General features: G+C 38.8%; 1 protein-coding gene across 1 annotated transcript in view; it reads right to left on the reverse strand.

Annotated features, from left to right (window-relative positions):
• YES1 (YES proto-oncogene 1, Src family tyrosine kinase) overlaps positions 1-19,038 on the reverse strand; it is a 53,257-nt gene that overhangs the window by 32,934 nt on the left and 1,285 nt on the right. The gene's annotated exons all lie outside the window — the stretch shown is intronic.

Genomic DNA, 19,038 nt, shown 5'->3' on the forward strand with positions numbered 1-19,038 from the left:
ACTGGAGGAGTGGCATAGTTCACTGGCAACGGGTCTAAGGACAAGTAAGATCTGCATAATACAGCACTAAAACCCCAAATACACAGTAAGAAAGGAAAAACGAGAAGGGAGTAACTTCCCTGGAACAGTCTATAGGGAAGAAGTAGGTAGCACTTCATACTTCTACCAAACACTGGATGTAATTCAACCTGAAGAAGGGATATTGTCCCCAAGCAAAGTCAAGTGGCGAGCTCAGCAATTGCTCCTCATCACACAAACGGACAGGTTTGCATTTCTGCTCATACAACAGCCAGCCTTAAACTGCCACATTAGGGATGGGGAGAACTATGCAGCCATTCTCAGCTGGTAGACTGCTGGGGTTTTTATGTCTCCTCTTGTAAGGAAGGTGCTTCTTTCTAGGAGTACCAAGCAACTTCTATTTGACAAACACTCTGCTACTGTTAAGGGCTGCCAATGTGCTTCATCTGTCCTTGTATCTTCCTGAAGCATGTCATGGCTGTGACTTCTGACTTTTGCTATTTCTGTTAGAGAGCTAAGAACTGTTCTACATTCTTGTCAGTACAAATAAGGAGTCCACACAATATCTGTACAGCACCCCGTTCTCCCAGCTGGGAACCCCACTTCAGTTCCCAGTTTCTAACCAGTCATTTCCCCTAAGCTCCTAGTGGGGAACTCCTCCTCCCTCCATGTTTGTATCTGGTGGAGGAAACTGTTTGAAGGATGCATGTTGCTATGAAATACATAACCTGAATGTCGTTATAAGTTTTATTCTAATCCCAAACTACTTTTCCAGAATATTCAGGCTGATGTAGGAAATAAAATAATACTCACTTTAATGTAAAAACATACAAACCCAACGTATTTGACAGAGCTCCATCAGCCTTTGATATATAACTGAATATAAGTATAACCAATAGGATAGAAAAATAGTAGTAGTCCAATAGCAATGGGACTGTAGTAATTTCTTAGTTTTGATTCAGCAGTAAGGATAGAGTCTGATGGCAGGACTTGATCACTGTGATCAAGAGGATAAAGTTGCCTCAAATTATGACATAAAAAGCAAGAGTTCCCAAAAGTAAAGAAAGAGAAAACAGCAGGAGACTGCCACTGACAGGAATCAACACAAACAGAAAAAAAGAAGGGGGGAAGATTAGGAGTTTTCAAGCATGGCAGAGTGACCAAGCATAGCACAGCATGAAAAGTACCTAAAAAGGATACCAGCCATTCCAAGTATCTGCTCCAGACAAAAACAAACAAAAATTAAGGAAGGTATCTGCACTGCCTATCTTTTGGTCCTGAAAATTTGAAGGCTGGCTCACCTTACACGGGCTTCCTGTACAACCAATGGAGGGACAACACACTCCTCTAGAGGAACAATGATTTTAAGGACACGGGAATATTTATTTTTCTTTCAATCCCTGACATTTAACAGAAAGTTTAGAGCAGAAAAAAATAATTGTGTTATATGCCCTGCTCTTCCCACTATGCTAGTGCCTGTCATCATTCCCCCACCCCAAAAACTAAACCAGTTGGCAACAAGACTAATCAGATAGCTTTGCAGAGCTAGATGCTTAGAAATTAGGCAGTGTGAATATACCCTACTTGTTAAGTTTCTGCCACAAAAACCTGCTTTAAACACCACAACATGTGAAATCGGCTACAGAGTGCTAACTTTAAATCTCTGAAACCTAATTTATGGAAAAAAACAAAAGACTTCTACTCAATTGCTTTGCCAGTCAAGCTAGTGCTCTTTCAAATAATTGTCTAGTTTAAACTAATGAAATTTATATTCAGTAATGGACTTCAGGTGGAATTCATCTTCCAATTTTAGACATCCATATGGGGGTGAGATGAATCATGCAGTGAAAGTGTTTATTTCTCTCCACTGACTATAAAGCGAGCCTACAAAACTAGCTCACATATAGGCAGCCAACCCTGGTATTCACCAACCTGTCTCCTGATAGATAATGCTCAAGTGTATGCTGCACAGCATGCTAATCATCATGTATCACTGAATCAAAAAATCAGGCTAGAAAAGTTTTCTTTCAACTAGGTGAGAAGCAGCATTGCCCTAAATTAGCATCTGGAATTAGCTTAAGTTGTAAGTAAACATTAGCAGTCACTACTTTCCCCTTGTGCAACAGTTAGAGGTCTGCTAGTGGAAAAATAAGCACACCTTTCAAATAAAACCCAACGCATCTGACATCTTTGTATAAATCTTAACACCAGTTGAATATGAAAGGAGTATTTTAAAATAATGCACCCACCCACAGAAAGCTATCCAGAAGCGCGTATCTTCATAACCTGATGCATAATTGGATGAAAACATTACTAAGTCTACTAATTGCCTAAATGTTAAGAATGTTTCTACAGAAAGCAGGGACTTAGGATTCAAAAACTAGTGACACAGTCAAGTATACTACTAAATCAAACTAGTCTATTAAGGTTGAACCAAACAGTAAAAATCTTCTGTGATTTGTGCAGCTGCCACCTTAACAAAAGGAACAGGGCAGCTGTATTAAATAGCAGCCTCTTGTTTCAAATAGTGTGAATCTTCTCAAATGCATTATTTTTGTTCAGCACAACGTCCTCTTAGCATTACTTCTCCATTTATGAGTAGAGGTCCCTTGATTATTTCAATAGTCATTACAGACACAAAGAAGTATATTTTTATTGATAAGCTTGGCACATACAACAGAGATACAGGGGCTTAGCACATCTGGAGGAGGAAAGGGCAATACAAAATCACCGCAAAGGAGTCTGAAGGGACAGCAGAAACAACCAGCCTACAGACAGCCCAGACCATGCATTTGTTCAATCAATGCCCACTCAAACGCCTTTTAAAATATGTCTTTCCCTAAAGGGCCTCTATTGCATGCAGAGCATACGAGAGAGATGCAATTGGAAGTGCATCCATTACATGACCAAAAACGTACTATGCAGCAGTAAGAAGATGAAGTTGTATGAAATTAAGCTATTGACTCGACTCATATGTACCTGCAGTCCTACCCCTGCTCTGAATATGATCCTTGTTTCATGGAGATTTTATATTTTGGTAGCATATACAAGGTCACACAAAGAGAAAAGTATGTAATCAGTAGCCCTAAGACACCTTCTAAATAGGTTAACACCCCATTTTGGGCCAAAGTTTGAATGTTACTGCTGGAAAGGATTCTAGAAAAAGAGTAACACAAAAAAAACAGGGGAAGTAGGCTTTACAACAAGGGAAAGGCTGAACTGAGCTAGACCCAAAGGTCCATGTTCATTCAAATACCCTCTCACTAACAGCAGCCAATAACAGATACAGAGCGACGCATGTAAGAAGAAAACAAATATATAGTAATACTTCCCCAGAATACCCCCTGAGCCCCCAACAGTTTGCAGCAGCAGGATTTCCTGGACAAGAACAGGTATTTGCATTTGATGATTCTTCCACAAAACAGCAGTTTCTCTCTGCACTAATATAATGTTTAGCCTCTTTAAATTCCTGAGGCAAGAAATCCTATAGCTTAATTACACGTTCTGTCGAGAACGACCTCCTTTTGACTGTTTTCAATTCATCAGCTGCTAGTTTCATTAGATACCTCTTAGTGTGTGCACACTAAAGACAGTGAATAAACACTCTATTTATGTCCCATTGGCTGCTGAACACTTTACAGAATTCTGTCACACCACATTTTGATCACCTTTCCTACTGAATTCATACTGCTCCTCTTACAGAGACTGTTTCATATTTCAGATTTGCTCTTCCTAAAAACTTGAACTATGTTCTTTTTGAGATGGTGGCAGGGGTAGGGGTGAGCAGGGCAGAACTACACAAGATAATTCAATTTTTTAAAAAACTACTTTTTTAAACAGTATAATCATTATTCTCCCTTTCTCTCCTAACCATTTCTAGTGGCAATAATCAGCTTTGAGCTCATCTTTTTATATAAGGCAAGCTTGCTTCTCCCCACCTCCAAATACACCACATGAAGCAATTTATGCGAAATTTCATCTGCCATTTTGAAGTCCGGTTGCTGAGCAATGTCAAATCCTTGTGCAGCACTAAGGTCTGCCTTTGCATCTGCTACCCATCAGTAGTCTGTGAGCTCATGTTTCTTCTTTATCCTTTAAGAACTTGAACGTTCTCCACTACCATAACCCTGGAGAACTGTTAAATGGAACCCCTCTCCACTCTGTTTCCTCCAACTGTCCCTTTCTTTTATTTTAGTCATTAAGTTAATCACAGAAAATCCTCTCCCCTATCCTATGGCTGCTTAGGTTCTTCAAAATTCTTTGGTGGGGGCCCATGTCAAATGCCTGTCAGACATCCAAGTAAACTACTTCTGTCAGATCTTGCTTATTCATGTGCTTGTCTTCAAGAAACCTCCAGTGAGTTTGCAAAACATGACATCCCTTCACAGCAGGCTCTTAACTCTTCCTCAATACATCATGTTTATCCATGTTATCTTCATTATTATTTTGACTGATTTCCTCAGAACAAATGTCAGGCTTAGTGATCTGCAGTTCCCCAGATCTCTTCCTGGAGCCCTTTTTTTTTTTTTTTTTTTTTTTAATAAAATCAGTGTCACATATGTATGTAGGTCATACATAAATGAACTTACACCTTAGCTAGATCTTGAATTTTTTGCTAACTGTCTATGATACAATGAACCTTGCTTGCTCGCCATTTGGAAAGCTCTACTACTTCTAAGTGCAAAAGCAAGCCTCTCTAAAGACATGCAAGTGGGTTGTTTTTTTTCCTTAGAAGGTTTAAGCAGGATCTTTGGGAAGATCAGTACATGATAAAGATTTACCATAACAGAAATACTACAAATATTTAGTTGTATCAGAAGAACTCTCTTATCTTTCCAGTCTGTAAATGACAGTTCCAGAAAGATAAGCTCCTGTGCAGCAGTAGCCATTCAATAATTTAATAGCTGTCCTAATTACCACAAAACACAAATGAGCTTGTGAAAACATAGTTATTCATTTGCAAATGAGGCAGTGTTCAAAGGGAAGTATAACTTCTAACATATTGCTATAAGACTGGAACTGAGAACCTCTGCAAAATTACAACTAACAAGCAGGCAACTTGAGACAAAGACTAAACCAAGCCAACTTTCAACATACACAAGTATTTTAATTCTCACCAGTTTTGTGAAGTTGCACTTTTGTTTCACAAGGTTTCTAAGTGCCCTCTAAATTTCAAGTCCAAGTTCACCCAATTTTTCTTCAGCATAGTGCTTTCATCTTATTTTTCACTTGCAAGTCCAAAGACGAAGAATTGAAAATGAGTCCCATCTTACTTAACTGATGAGGTGCCTTTCTGTGAGGCAAGCTCAAATGCTAGGTTTCATGGTGACCATATTTCTATTGGTAGAATGTTAAAGTTATTCATAATAATGTGTTCAAATCCATATACAACTGTTTCAGCTCCTTTTTCACCTCTACCTTTTTTATTAATCTAACGTAAGTTTGTAGTTCTAACACCAACAGAACAGCAGCATGGATTCATCAATTCAGTATGTTTAGTCAAATGCAGGGACAAAACCAAAAAGCCCACATCTTATCACCACTGGTAAAGAGACGTTGGAGCAAGCCTAGCATTCATATCCTAAATTTTTACAGCATTAAGAAGAAAAAAAAAAATTACCCTATCATAGGCACTGAAAAAAACACCTTTCCAAATACCAGATGAAAACATTTCCTTGACTTAAAAGCGTCTGTTGCTGCTAGTCTTCCATGCAGCAGAGAAGTTAACGGTATCCTCACCACTTCTGCCATGGGAGTGGGGAGAAAATACAGAAGACAATATAGCCATAAACAGACTTGATAATAACAGCAGAAAGCTAAGAAACCCAAGAGAACAATGCAGTTGCAGAGTTATCTCCCCCCTCCCCAAGTGGTCATAAGAAAGCTGGTAGAAACAGAAAAACATTTGGCTGTCAAAACAAACAAAAATATTCTGCTTTTCAACACTTGTGTTCTGTTTCATTTCAACTACTACACTTACTGTTGTGGCCCTATTAAATTCTTTCATGAAAATCACAGAATAGCTGAAGTTGGAAGGGACTTCTGAAGGATGCCTACTCCACCCCGCCCTGCTCAAAGCCATTTAAACAATGGCATGTTGCTCAGGGCTGTGTCCAGTTCGCCAAGGACAGAGGCGACACAACATTTCTGGACCACCTGTTCCAGTGTTCACTCTTACAATAAAAAATCTCACATTTTATCCTTAAGTTTAAATGGAATTTCCTGTACTACAATTTGTGCCCATTGTCTCTTGTCCTGTCAGTGGACACTACTGAGAGGAGCCTGGCTGTGTCCTTTTTCATCCACCCCAGCCGGTATTTAAATACCTAAGATCTCCCTGAGCAGCCCCAGCTCTCTCAGGCTTTCCTCACAGGAGAGTTGCTCCAGACCCCTAGTCACCTTAGTGGCCCTTTGTCAGACCACGTATGTCCATGTGTCCCTTGTACTGGGGCACCCAGAAGCAGATGCAGCATGCCAGGTGTGGCCTCACCAGTGCTGAGCAGGGGGGAAGGATCACCTCCTTAAGCTGCCAGTAACTGTTTTCCTGATGCATCCAGGACACCTCTGGCTGCCTTTCCTGCAAGCGCACATCGCTGGCTCACGTACACCTTTTCCATCAGGAACCCCAGGTCCTTTTCTGCAAAGTTGCTTTCCAGTTGGTTGGACCCTACCATATACTGCAGCCTGGGGTAGTTCCTCCCCAGGAGCAGGACTTGATATTTGCCTTTACTGAACTTCATGAGGTTCCCATCAACAAATTCCTCTGGTCTGCCAAGGTCCCTGGTCCCTCTGGAAGGCAGCACAACCCTCTAGTTTGCCAGCCACTCCTCACAGTTTCGTATCCTCTGCAAACTCGCCGAGGCTGCACCTCTGTGTGACCACCTCGGTCAGTAATGGAGGTGTAATACAGGACTGGCCCTGGTACGGAGCCCCACGCTACACCACTAGTAACTGGCCTCTGGCTGGACTTTGTGCCACTGCTGATGACCTTTGAGCCCAGCAGTTCAGCCAGTTTCCAGTCACTCACTGTTCACTCACCTGGCATGTACTTCATCAGTTTGTCTGAGGATGCTATGGGAGACCGTGCAGAAAACCTTACTAAAGTCAAAATAAACAATATTCATTGCTCTGCTCTCACCCCCCAGCCAGTCACAGAAGGTGATTAAGCATGACTTCCCCTTCATAAATCCATGCTACACTGACAGCTCCAAATCAATTTCTAGTCTTTAATATTTGGAAGTTATTCCAGGTCCTGTTCCTCATCCTTTCCAATCTGAGCGTTTTTTTCTGATGTATACAATACACTTACTCATTAATAGCTGCACATCTACTAATTGGAGTGTCCTTAAAACAACTAACAATCTCATGGCACTGCTTAACAAACTACTTATTCTAGCCAGGCACTGAAGTAACAATGCTGCTTTTTTCTCTCCACAAATGTATCTAAACTAGTAGCGATGTTGTTGCAGCTGTTAAGGGCCTAATGATCTCAGAGAAGCAAGAAAACACCCTCCTCCCCGCCCCCAAACATACTCACTGTTGGGAAAACACCAGTTCACCAAGCATTGCATCCAACCACCAGAATTTTTCCCTCCTTTAAACTGAGAATTTTGTTAACAGTATCCTTTCTACACATCTAGTATAACTCCCAAATTTTGTCAGGCTCTCGACAGAAGTAGCTCCTTTTCTCACATTTCCTGGCCTCCCTGAAACAGAGACATCAGGAATTTAGGGAGCATCTTCTCCACATGTTTTTTTCCTTAACTTTTTTCACCTTCTCTCTTCCCTTTGTAAGTGCAGTGAAGACATATCAGACCCCAAACTATGCTTAAGAAAAGGCCCGCGCTTACACTTATCGGGGAAGAAAGAATGCACAGCACCAAACACTCTGCATCCAAGTGATGGAGTACCTGTAAGGTAAGTGTCTTTTCAACCTCCACTAAAACTAAAAATGCAAAAAGAATTTCTGGCCAGCAAAGCGGCAATGCAGTTTTCCCAAACTCTGTCCAGTTCTAAACGTTTCCAGGTAGTGGATAATCTAGTGGCTGGTTTGGCTAAATGGTAGCTCAGCTCTGTAAGTCTTACGGTAATGGCACGTTACAGTTGTGGGTTTACACTGTATTACACATCCGACTAAGTATTTCAAACACATGCTGTGGCATTAAACTGAACTGGAAGAGCAGATTACAACATGAATCCTGTATCCTTTCGTCAATTTAGCAGCATACTGACAAAAAAAAAAAAAAAAAAAAAAAGAAAAAAAGAGTCCATTTTAAAAGCAGTGTTGTACATTTGGCCAGGACATGTCTGCTGCAGTTCTGACATACCAAGGATGATCGCCTGACAAGTTTCTGGGGTACTAATGCTCTCTGCAGCCAACTGATTAACTAAAATAATTTAAACAAATCTGGATGTACTCCCAATCAGGTTGTAACAATTTTCAGGCAGCTGAAGCCCGGGTCAATGCTAGTTGACAGCATCCGTTTAAAAACTCTTTCACACTTGTGCTAAGTTAAATCAGCTTGGCACTCTCTCTGGTAGGCTATTGTCTCCTTAAAGTATGAGCACTATTCATCCAAGTGAATTGCTGCATTAAGGGGACAGTTGGCTGGCATGGGCAGGACAGGACTGATTGACAATGGCCTTAGTCACAAAGAAGTTGCAGCAAGAGTTCCTAAAAACCAAAGAGCAGTTAAAATCCTGAATAGATGAAGCTAGCTGATGACGACAAAAACACAGGATGTTTCCGGGAAGATGCCGGTGGTTCAATAAGCTTCCTAACTATGACTAATCTTAAAACAGTTCTTGTGTCTTATTTTGTAAATTACAGCGCCTCAAGTGCTTCAGAGAATTTCAGTTTACTACTTAACCCCTTAACACCAGCTAAATATTGCAGCAGCAGTTATTTGCGGAAGTTTTTTCTGCAGAGCTATGTATGCTAAACGGCTCAGAGCTCAGTGGATCTGCATTCTTCCCAGGGAGCAGATTTTATTTCATGTGAAGTGTTAATAAAGAAATGCGAAGCAGCATTTAAGGACTTGTCCACAAATTATTCTAAGGAGATTACAATGTTCTAGCCCCCCTTCCCTTTGTGAAACTTCAAAGAAAAAAGAAAGCCATACAGTGCTTAGGTCAAAATCATCACAGACTGCTGAACTGATTCATGATCCCCACAGATACCAGAAGCACTGAAAGAAAAACTTGATATGCAAGAGTGACAAATGATACATTTTACAAGAAATATATCAGAGTATTATATAAGTAATCACTATATTTGAATTCATTTTTCAAATACTGTTTCTTCATTGTTTGTGTACACAATACAGATACTGTTGTGTAAAGCATAAGAAAAAAGATGCCAAAGGCACTACTGTGTACTGTGGAAGTTAGCAGGATTACTCCAAATACCACTGGCAAACACACGGGATAACATCTAGTCTGACTTTTGGTGTAAATGAATTACCCTCTTCCCGTCTCAGCAAGAATACAGAAAGCCACTCAGACTGCCAGACTGTGCTGAAAATACAAAGTCCCCCAAACACCACACAACTTGTCATATAAAGCCTATTACATTTAAACAGTACGCAGATCTCTTTCAGCTATTTAAGGATAAACTGCTTGAACATTCGTTAACAGCTTATAAAGTGTTTTGAGTTTTCTCATGGTAATTCTTGTCATATAGACAGAGTTCATAAACTGATTGTAGCTTCTGTAAAATATCTGTAGTCAAAAATAAGTAGCATTTTATTCACTGCTCAATGCAGTGAATTAGTGTAAGTGTATTATCTAATTGGAAAAAAGAAAAAGTCTTTGATTCAACTGTTAAATTAACCTAGCTGTTTTGAGCTAACAGATCCAATTTCATCGCCTGTAAAGGCACGCAACACTTCTTTGTCTTCATTTTATACTCTAATGAAGTCTACTTGAATAGAGCTGCCTCCACTTATTCCAGAGGACAATTTGGTCCTTTTGTGTAAAGCTAATCCAGTTCTCCCTGAAGTCAAGGGGAATTTTGCACTTGGCTTCAGTGTGAAAAAGGATCACGTCCTAGAACAGCAATGCTAAAATATTTGTGAATAAAAATAGGTTCAGATTTTCCACTTCCTAATTAGCTTAAAAAAAATTATAAATATATATATATATACAGATATAATTGATTTGATGAAATAAACAATTTTTAAAAATGGAAAAAATTAATCTCCATTTCAGTTTAAAGCACAGGAAAAGTTGTTTTACATGGCAATGTTTTTAAAAAGAGACTATAATCTCATTCAAACATTCTGACTGTAAAACTGTACTATCTAATGCATCTGCCTCACCTTTTCAGTTTCAGAGTAACTGAGGTGGGAAAAGTAACAATCCTTCAGGTCTAGGAAATACTTTAAAGAGAAGCAACAGTTTAATGGCATGGTTTCCAAGCTGTAGAAATCATGCAGCAATAACGCTTACGAACTTTTCAATTCTCCATCAGTGCTGCCAGGGTTTCCTCAAGACCGTCTTACACTGTGATCAGTCCACCTGCTCAAAAGTTTTAGCAGGCCACTCTGTTGGCCTGAATATGATTTGATTCCATCACTTAAGTTACCTAGTTACCTGGCTACACTATACAACATATAATGTAGTAAACAATGTTTACTTCTAAGTATTCATATAACAGCAAAAATAAAATAGCATGTACCTGCACAGCCAAATTAAGTCACATGCTGACTGACCACATGCCATGTTTATAATGGAAAGTTACCCTTCTGATGGCATGTTTTTAATATTTAAATAAAGAAGTATTTTTTTTTAATTGTAACATCAATTTATATTCAGACCCAAATTTACTGTTAGGATAACCTGTATTAAGTTTAAATAATTTTTAAATCATGTTGTTGGCCACCAAACTTTTAAACAAATTCAAATCACCAAACCACCATAGCTCATATATAACCACCTGGAATCAGAATTTGAACACCTACATACCTGAGGTAACATAAGCTGTTACAAGTGTAGAGGATCCCCTGCGCCAATTAATATTATTTATATATTAATTCACTAGAATCCAAGAAACATTTAGAGAAGATAAGGTTAAAAGACAGAGGAGAGATTTTTGTTCATATTTTCAAAGAAAACAAAAATTTACAAGTATGAGATCTATCCATTCTAACACCTTAGAGGTTTTGGTGACCAAAATTAATTAACAAATTAAAGCTAACATTCCCTTTCTTAAATAAATCCAACAGATTTCAAACAAAATGTGTTTTGCATTTAGAATTATTGCCTTCTGTATCCTTATCTAAAAGGCAACATATTATTAACGTGTATTTTAAAATGTAACAGTGGATATTTATATGAATTTTGATCAGAATTTCAATTCGAATGCCACCGAACATAAATTAGAAAGAAAAGAAAAAAGTCTGGCATATAACTTGGGCTTTCATTGCTTAAATAGTTACATATATAGGTTAAAATAATTATTAAGACACTCTATCCTTACATTAAATACACATGCAGAAAATATATGCCCCTGGCAAAAAGCTAAGATTAGTGTAAACCTAATTTATAGCTACAGTCAATATATTTTACTGACCAGTATGACTCAACCTTTCTTTGGGAAAAGAATGAAGAAGCACAAGTGTAAAACTAAGTAAAAAGAATTTTAAATAACCATATAAAATCAAGGTGGCATGTTTGTTAACGTAAGTCACTTTGTATTGTGCTATGATTTCACCATGTATACACCAAATTTAAATAGTATTCTAAAGGTATGTTAGACCTAAGCTGAAGCGGGGGGAAGTAATCAAAGGAGCCCTACATTTGACAACCAATGCAAATTAATTCCAGAATATTTAAATACACTTACTTTGTATAAACAAATCAAACATTTCCAGGGAAATAATTTTTTAATCTATAAACTATCACTTGTCTCATTTTACATACATCATAATTGCCTGAATCAATCAGTCCTACAGATTTCTACAGCATACAAGCTAAGAAATATTTCCTAGGATGCAAAAGACTGGTATCTTTAGCAAATTACATAATATATATAATTATTCAGCAAGCTATTTTGAAAGCTTATCACTTTAAATAACCTCAACCACTATGACTTATGAATTAAGTATATAAATGTACTTAAAAGACAGTACAGAACTGCACTTGAAAGTAAAAAAAAAAAGTGTCCATATATTGCATCTTAGCCTCTAAAGCCACATACAAGTTAGCATTTAATGTGTTTGTCTTCTGAAGTTGAGAATTTTGTACTTGCATTTTGCTCACTCATTTGAAGACCACAGAACTAAAAAAAACAACACAACGATGTCCCAAAACATAACTTTTTTTTTTATTCACCCCCTACAGAATATTAATCAAATACGTTTCAGGTTTGAAAAGTAGGACTGCTGAGAAAAGGAATTTGACTCAGGAAAATTTCCCCAACTGACTAGTTGACAGCTCATGAATTATCCTGGTTTTCCCTTATTTTTCCTTCATGGGTAATCATTTTCAAAAGGAACAGTATTTTGCTCTATGATGTAAGTGTTCCTGAACGGAGTATTTAACTTTACTATGAAAACAGCAATAAACATGGATGTCCACAGTGAGATTTGTACACTCTTTTTCTCTATCCGATGCATGTTTTTCAGTTAGGTATGGAGGAGCTATTACAACCTTTAATAATCATTTAAACAAATATTTAACATCGGTATCAGTTAAACAAATCCCTCCCTCTCTTTGCTTTCAGGACTTCACCATTCTATTAATGTACCTTCTACCTAGAACTTGGGGGGGGGAGGACGGGGGGCAGGATGTACCCAAAAAAACAAAACCAAAGAACATACTTTGGCAAAATTCCCAACTATCACATGGCTCAGAAACCTCAGAAAAAAAGAGAGCACACTTACATTTTAAGATATTACTGCTGGAAGGAAACCTGCATGCTGTTTATTTAGAACAGGCAAAATCAGAACTGCCACCTGTTATTGAAAGAATCCATTCTGAAATTTTCCCTTTAATGGAACTTCCAAAAAACTTTTACTTGAGATGTTAAAAATTTCTCCTGAATGGGGCAGGGGAGGAAATAAAAAAGGGAGATAGTTACCTAGATGGGCTTCTGGTCTGATTCATGACAGCTGTTCTTTCTTAATGAACACGTGCATCAAGGAGAAGCACTGTTACAATTCAGGATAAAAAACAAACAAACCTGAAAACCACAAGTCTTCCATCTCCATGCAGTACAGGACAGCCTTCTCACACGAATGATACACAACTCACTTGGGCTGGTCATCATGCAAAGTAGAGAATTGTCTTTGCCATACAGATCTTATCTAAACATTGCATAAATTTGCATTGGGAAAAAGAAAAAAATTCTGTATTTTCAGGTTCACCTGTCACTAAGTATTGCAAGATTTTCTATTAAGAGAAATTACGTACAAGTGCATAAGATACACTATTCCATACATTTGCAGCTTCATCATAGCACCAATATTAAGTTCATATCTTTAAGAAAGTGTGGAGTACTTCAGGTGAACTACTGGAATTGAAGCTAGTCACAAATACTGTGTATCAACAAAAACACCAGAAGTAAAATATTCTGCTGGCACATACTGTTTTCAGCTCAAGAAGTTATGGGAAAGGGGGCACAAAATACTCACTTTTATTACCATAAGCTTTCCTCCTATTTCATCTCACCCTTGCTTAGCCCTCACATAAATATAAATGCTATGTCTTTACAGATTTTCAAAATGTGAAGTTGGGTATTAGGCTTGGTGCAGATTTTTAAGATGTTTGGAGACCACTATTTTACACAAATTTCAGGCCTGCATGTTAATTCTGTTTCTCACTGACTAACCTTGTCAAACTTTTGACTGAAACATTACAAATTTTGTCTGTTAATATGCTTCTGAAAACCTTGGTTTGGAAATCAGTAAGGTAAGATTTTCATGTCAAACTGCAGACATTCAGAAAAACAGCATCAGAACCAAGGCAAAGAAAGGCGATACAAGAGAACTGAAAAACTAACTTGGAAGATGTACTACTAACTTATTTGCTATAAATACATTAAAATGAAATACAAAACTTTTGTATTTATGTTCAAATTTCCTTCCTCAACTGCAGCTCTTTGTTAATGTTCTCTTTCCCACAGTTTGCCAAATGAATGCTGGTTTCAGATAAATGTGTATTTTGAAAATGAGAGTATTTTCTAGACATTAATAATATACTCATTTTTCAGTGGTGCATGCTTTGACCAAAGCCTTAACAGTGTTGCTCATCTTTGAGGCACATGTTCATTAAGTTAAGTCTATGGACAGGCCAGCCCGTTACACATCAGTCCGGAAGCCCATCTAGCACAAATACCTCTGAGTCAGACCAGAGGTTCACCACTGATCTCCACCGTCTGACATGCTGGGCAGCCCTGGATGCTCAGGAAGGGAGCCTAAGAACCAGGAAAGCCTGTGGCCATTCTATCCTGTGCACAGTCTTTTAGCTTCTGGACTTTGGGGTACTGTTGCTGGCAAAATAGGAGTATTTACATTGAATAAGCTAAGCTGTTAAAAACCAACCAGAAACAGGAAAAGCAAGGTATATAGGAGGACTCTGGAGGTGTTTTGGTGGTTTTTTTGATTCTTATGTGGTTACAAGTGTCAGTCACAATTTTGGTCCCTCATAAAATGTTCTTGAAAAGCAAGCAGATACACATAACTCATACCTGGGTTTCCTTTGTCATATTTTAAACATAAATATTATTTTTTTTATCTAACCATGCTAAAAATAACTTATTAAAACCAGGTTGTTCACTATTAGTTTTAAGTCATCTTTTCCTGGATGACTGCCAAACCAGTTATAATGCTATACAATTGCAATACAGAAGAGAGTCATAGTACCCTCCAATTACTCTTTAAATACCTCACACAAGCACTGCCTTTTCTTACAATTGTGAGGGCATTAAGTATGGTAGAAAATTTCAAAACCTTTAGCCCAGATACTGTATTTTGTCATCCTGAAGCTGAACTTCATGCGCACCATCAAGAAGTTTACTTGAACTATGGATAAACATTGGAACAGGACTGAACATGAACACAGTCCTCCACTCCAACCCCTCTTTTGTAACGGGGCCATCAGTCCTGCTAAGCATACCTGAGACCTGACTGCAGTTACACCCCATCATTCACACAATCAATAAAACACTACTACTGTCTCAGTTTTGCAGGATCAGAAGGTGCTTTGGCCATATGCAAGCAAAGGAAATTAACCCCACTGAACCAAAGACTTCCAATATGGCTTTAAATGTCTGATCAACGCTCCTGGAAGTTTCCCCGAGACAAAGTTAAAGGCCCTTACTTACGTGGGTGGGTTGACTCAGCTTCACTGTCAATGGAAGTAAATGAAGTTATTCACTTTTGTAAACCTGGTCTACCTGATCCTAAAATCTGAACTGAAGGGGCAGCTAAACACTTCTGAAGAATCATTTATTTTTCCCAGACTTCTTGTGTGAAAAAACCCACAGAAACATGTATCATAAGCCACAGAAGTTTTCCATCCCCCTGAAGTACAAATTTGAAAGACGAATTATTTGAAGTTCAGTAGTGCTATTAGAATTCGGAATTTACGTAAATGTTGAAGATATGGACGCAGTCAATATAGATACTTACTAGAATGTCTCATATAACATTTGTAATAGCGTTTGCCTTCCAAAAATACAAAGGTAAAATACAGCCAGGTTAGCAAAAAAAGTTATCTAATTTCCTATGCTCCATCTTCGAGTACTCAAGAAGCTGAACTACAGATGATGCCAGTCTGAGGTTTTAGTGGTCATTACTTCCTCGGCAACTCTCCAACCATACCCTGCAACATTACCTAACACTACAGTCAAGAAAAATCGAAACAAAACCCTAATCTCAGCCACAACAGTCAACGCAGCCTTGGAGTCGTTTACGAACGATCCCTACAGCAGAATCCTGCTGGGCTGTGGAGTTTGGACACAAACCAGGGCTAGTAATCCTCACAGGAGACCATCAGCTCCAGGGCTCATTTCAGCTGAGCACAACTTTGATCTGACTTGGGACACAGTGTGAAACCTGGTGCCCTATGCAGGTGCCTACCCAAACTATTTCCAGTTATCCTTTACATTTTTAAAGAATACGTGTTTAAATCTAAAGGGAACAAAACTCATGCATAAGTAATAACGTTTACTTACTTAAGTTCTAGCATTAATGTTGCTATCATCTAGATCTCTGATCCTGCCATCAGCTGTGCACCTTAACTCTACCTAAGGGTGCAGTCCCGCTCATTTCAATAACTTGCTTTGGTGCCAGTTTCTGCTTTGTTGCATTGGTACTGTGTTAAGGATAAACGCCCATAGGTGGAAAAGACAGTAAGAATGACCTCTTAAAAATTAAACTTGTCCTACAGTTAGTTGACAGCATCTTTTCAGCATGACTTCTTCCCTACTAAATTCAGCATACGTATGGGAATTTGTCCAGGTTTGCCTTCAAAACCTGGCAATTAATAATACAATCTGGAACCCTACTGCTCTAAGTCACTGGGTTTTGAATGCAGCTGGGGACTGTAGTGACTGAAAGAAGTTACCATATGGCAACCCTAAAGCAGTTTGTATTTTAAAAAAAAATATTAAAGTTCAGTGGTTGCCACATCATAAAATCCATCACTATAAAACAGCATCCTACTGGCATTCTTAAGGAGAAGAAAAACAAAGTAAGTACCAAGAACAAGCTATTTACTTGTATTTGGAGGTAGATCCTCCAGGACAAAACCTAAACCATTCTGTTACAGTAGTTTGAGAAAACTACATTTCTCCCTCACTAATCAATCTGTTACACCAACCAGCAGAGGACTTCCAGTACCAAAAGCCTGAAATCTTTCACAAGGGCTTCACAGAAACCACAGACTGTGCACGTATGCACAGAAGGCATCCTATCTGAAAAAGGCTGCTTGATGTGACGCAGCAGAATAAGGATGCATTCCTCAAGTAGTCTTTGTGTTAATTCTGACACCAATTTTTAAATTAACATCAAGGCAGCTTACTCGAACTGCGATCAAAATACGAGGCAAAACAGTTGGATCCAAGTAGGGAATACAGATGAAAGAACATATTTCTTTTAACTAATGGTTTGAACACAAGGAATTATCTATTGCAAATAGACAGCTTTGTCCACAGATAGTGCATATAGAAACATAAAACCAAGCAGTTAATAAAGTAAACTTTGACCACATAAACTGGCATGTGCCACACCACAGACTTTCACATCACTCTCACATGACGGTCATCATTTACTGGAGCAAAGAGAGTGCTGATTTCATTCTTCAGGAGCTGCAGAAAGTATTCAAAGCTCAAAACAAAGAGTATTCCTCGAGTGCAGAACCACAGTTCTCTGCTCTGCTACATGAATACTGATAAAACCCCTAAACTGTGAACTGCAGGTTTTCAATAGTTCTGTTACACAGTATGCAGCACACCAAAGATTTATGATGTCTTTTTCTAGCAATTTCAAATAACATTGCAACTTAAACGTACTTCCAATTTCATTCATTTCACAGCCAAAGAACTGTTGTTAGGCAATAAATATCCCCCTTGAAATTTTCTCTTTATAATACAAAATACAGATTAAAGCTACCTTGGGCTCACTACTCTCATTCCAAATTAAGTTCTTCAGATTTCAAAGAGGGGTCCAAATATTAAAAAGTTATTGAAAACTAGACCAGTAGTGCTGCACGCAGCAATATCAGGGAGGCCTCATTTCCTGCATCCATTTCCAGCTTGAGATAAGCGTTGATGTGAATTCTCTGGTGTACTGTTTAAGGGCTCTCTTCTACCTGGCTTCCTTATTTTCACAAATTTGGTAGAAATTGCTTACCTGGGAGACCTCTGCTGCCAAATTTGTTTGAAAGCATCTAACAGCCAGAAGAGCCTAATGAGGGACTGATGGCACAGATACTGCAGTTGCATTTCAGCTGTACCTCCTGAGGAAATAAAGCTAAAGAAACCTGTGGAATAATTACCATCAACCACTGCTACCAACTACTGTCACCTTTTCACATGCCTGGTGTCGTTGGGTCTTTTTCTTTGAAATTCAGCACAGCACCAGTGCTGCTCTCCTTCCGCTCGATAATGGACACTACCTCATTCCAAAACTAATTCTGACACCCTAGCTGTGCAAAACACACCCATAGTCTCTGCTCCATGTTCAGCAAGAACCTCATAGCTAAATTGACTGACATGCAGGAGAAACACGAGTGGAAGTACAAGGTTTTGCTGTTTGGAAAGGAACAGCTCTTTACACCTATGAAGCCTGCAGAAACATTGAGTTATGGCAAAACTGTACTACCTACGGACAGAGATACTGCAAGCATAATAGACAAATTTTATTAGAAATCTCTCTTCAAGGGCTTACTTTCCAAAACTGAAAGGAAAAGGCTCTAATGTAAACTTTTGTATCTTGCTTCCCTCACCGAATGACAATTTTGCTTGAAAAATTTGCCTGAAGTTTCATTCAGCTGTTCAAGAATTATTAAGAAAAAGACGATACACTTTGCTTGGCAACACACTCTTGAGTTTTAAACCAGTTTTGGAACATTCTGCCAGTTTAAATAAATCCAAACATCTATTTTTTGATTAATGACCAGCCTCTGCTTAGTGTTGAATCCAGCAGGTACGTCTCAATACACCTTCTTAACAACATGAAGTTGAGAAATATTTCTATCCCAGTTTTCCTGGCACAAAGCAGACCGTGCCCACACATGGACATCTGTAACGGACCATTCCGAAATGAATGCAACAAACCCGTGTGTTTGCACTGTGGTACAACGGGGAAGATGCCACGCTAGCCCTCGGCCCGAGGGATGTGCACACAGCTTTACGCACAGCAAGCCTGCCTGCGGGTCCACGCAGCGCGGAAAGTCAGGGACAGCCTCGGCTGGCACAGGGGCCTGCATGTGTCCCGCACGCTCCCTAAGCGTGAGGAAGTCAAGGAGGCTTAGAAAAGTGATATGACTGAACACTGAAATTACTGACTCGGAAAT

Source organism: Falco punctatus (assembly GCF_963210335.1).
Source record: "Falco punctatus genome assembly, chromosome: 3".
In the NCBI taxonomy this organism is placed as follows: Eukaryota; Metazoa; Chordata; class Aves; order Falconiformes; family Falconidae; genus Falco; species Falco punctatus.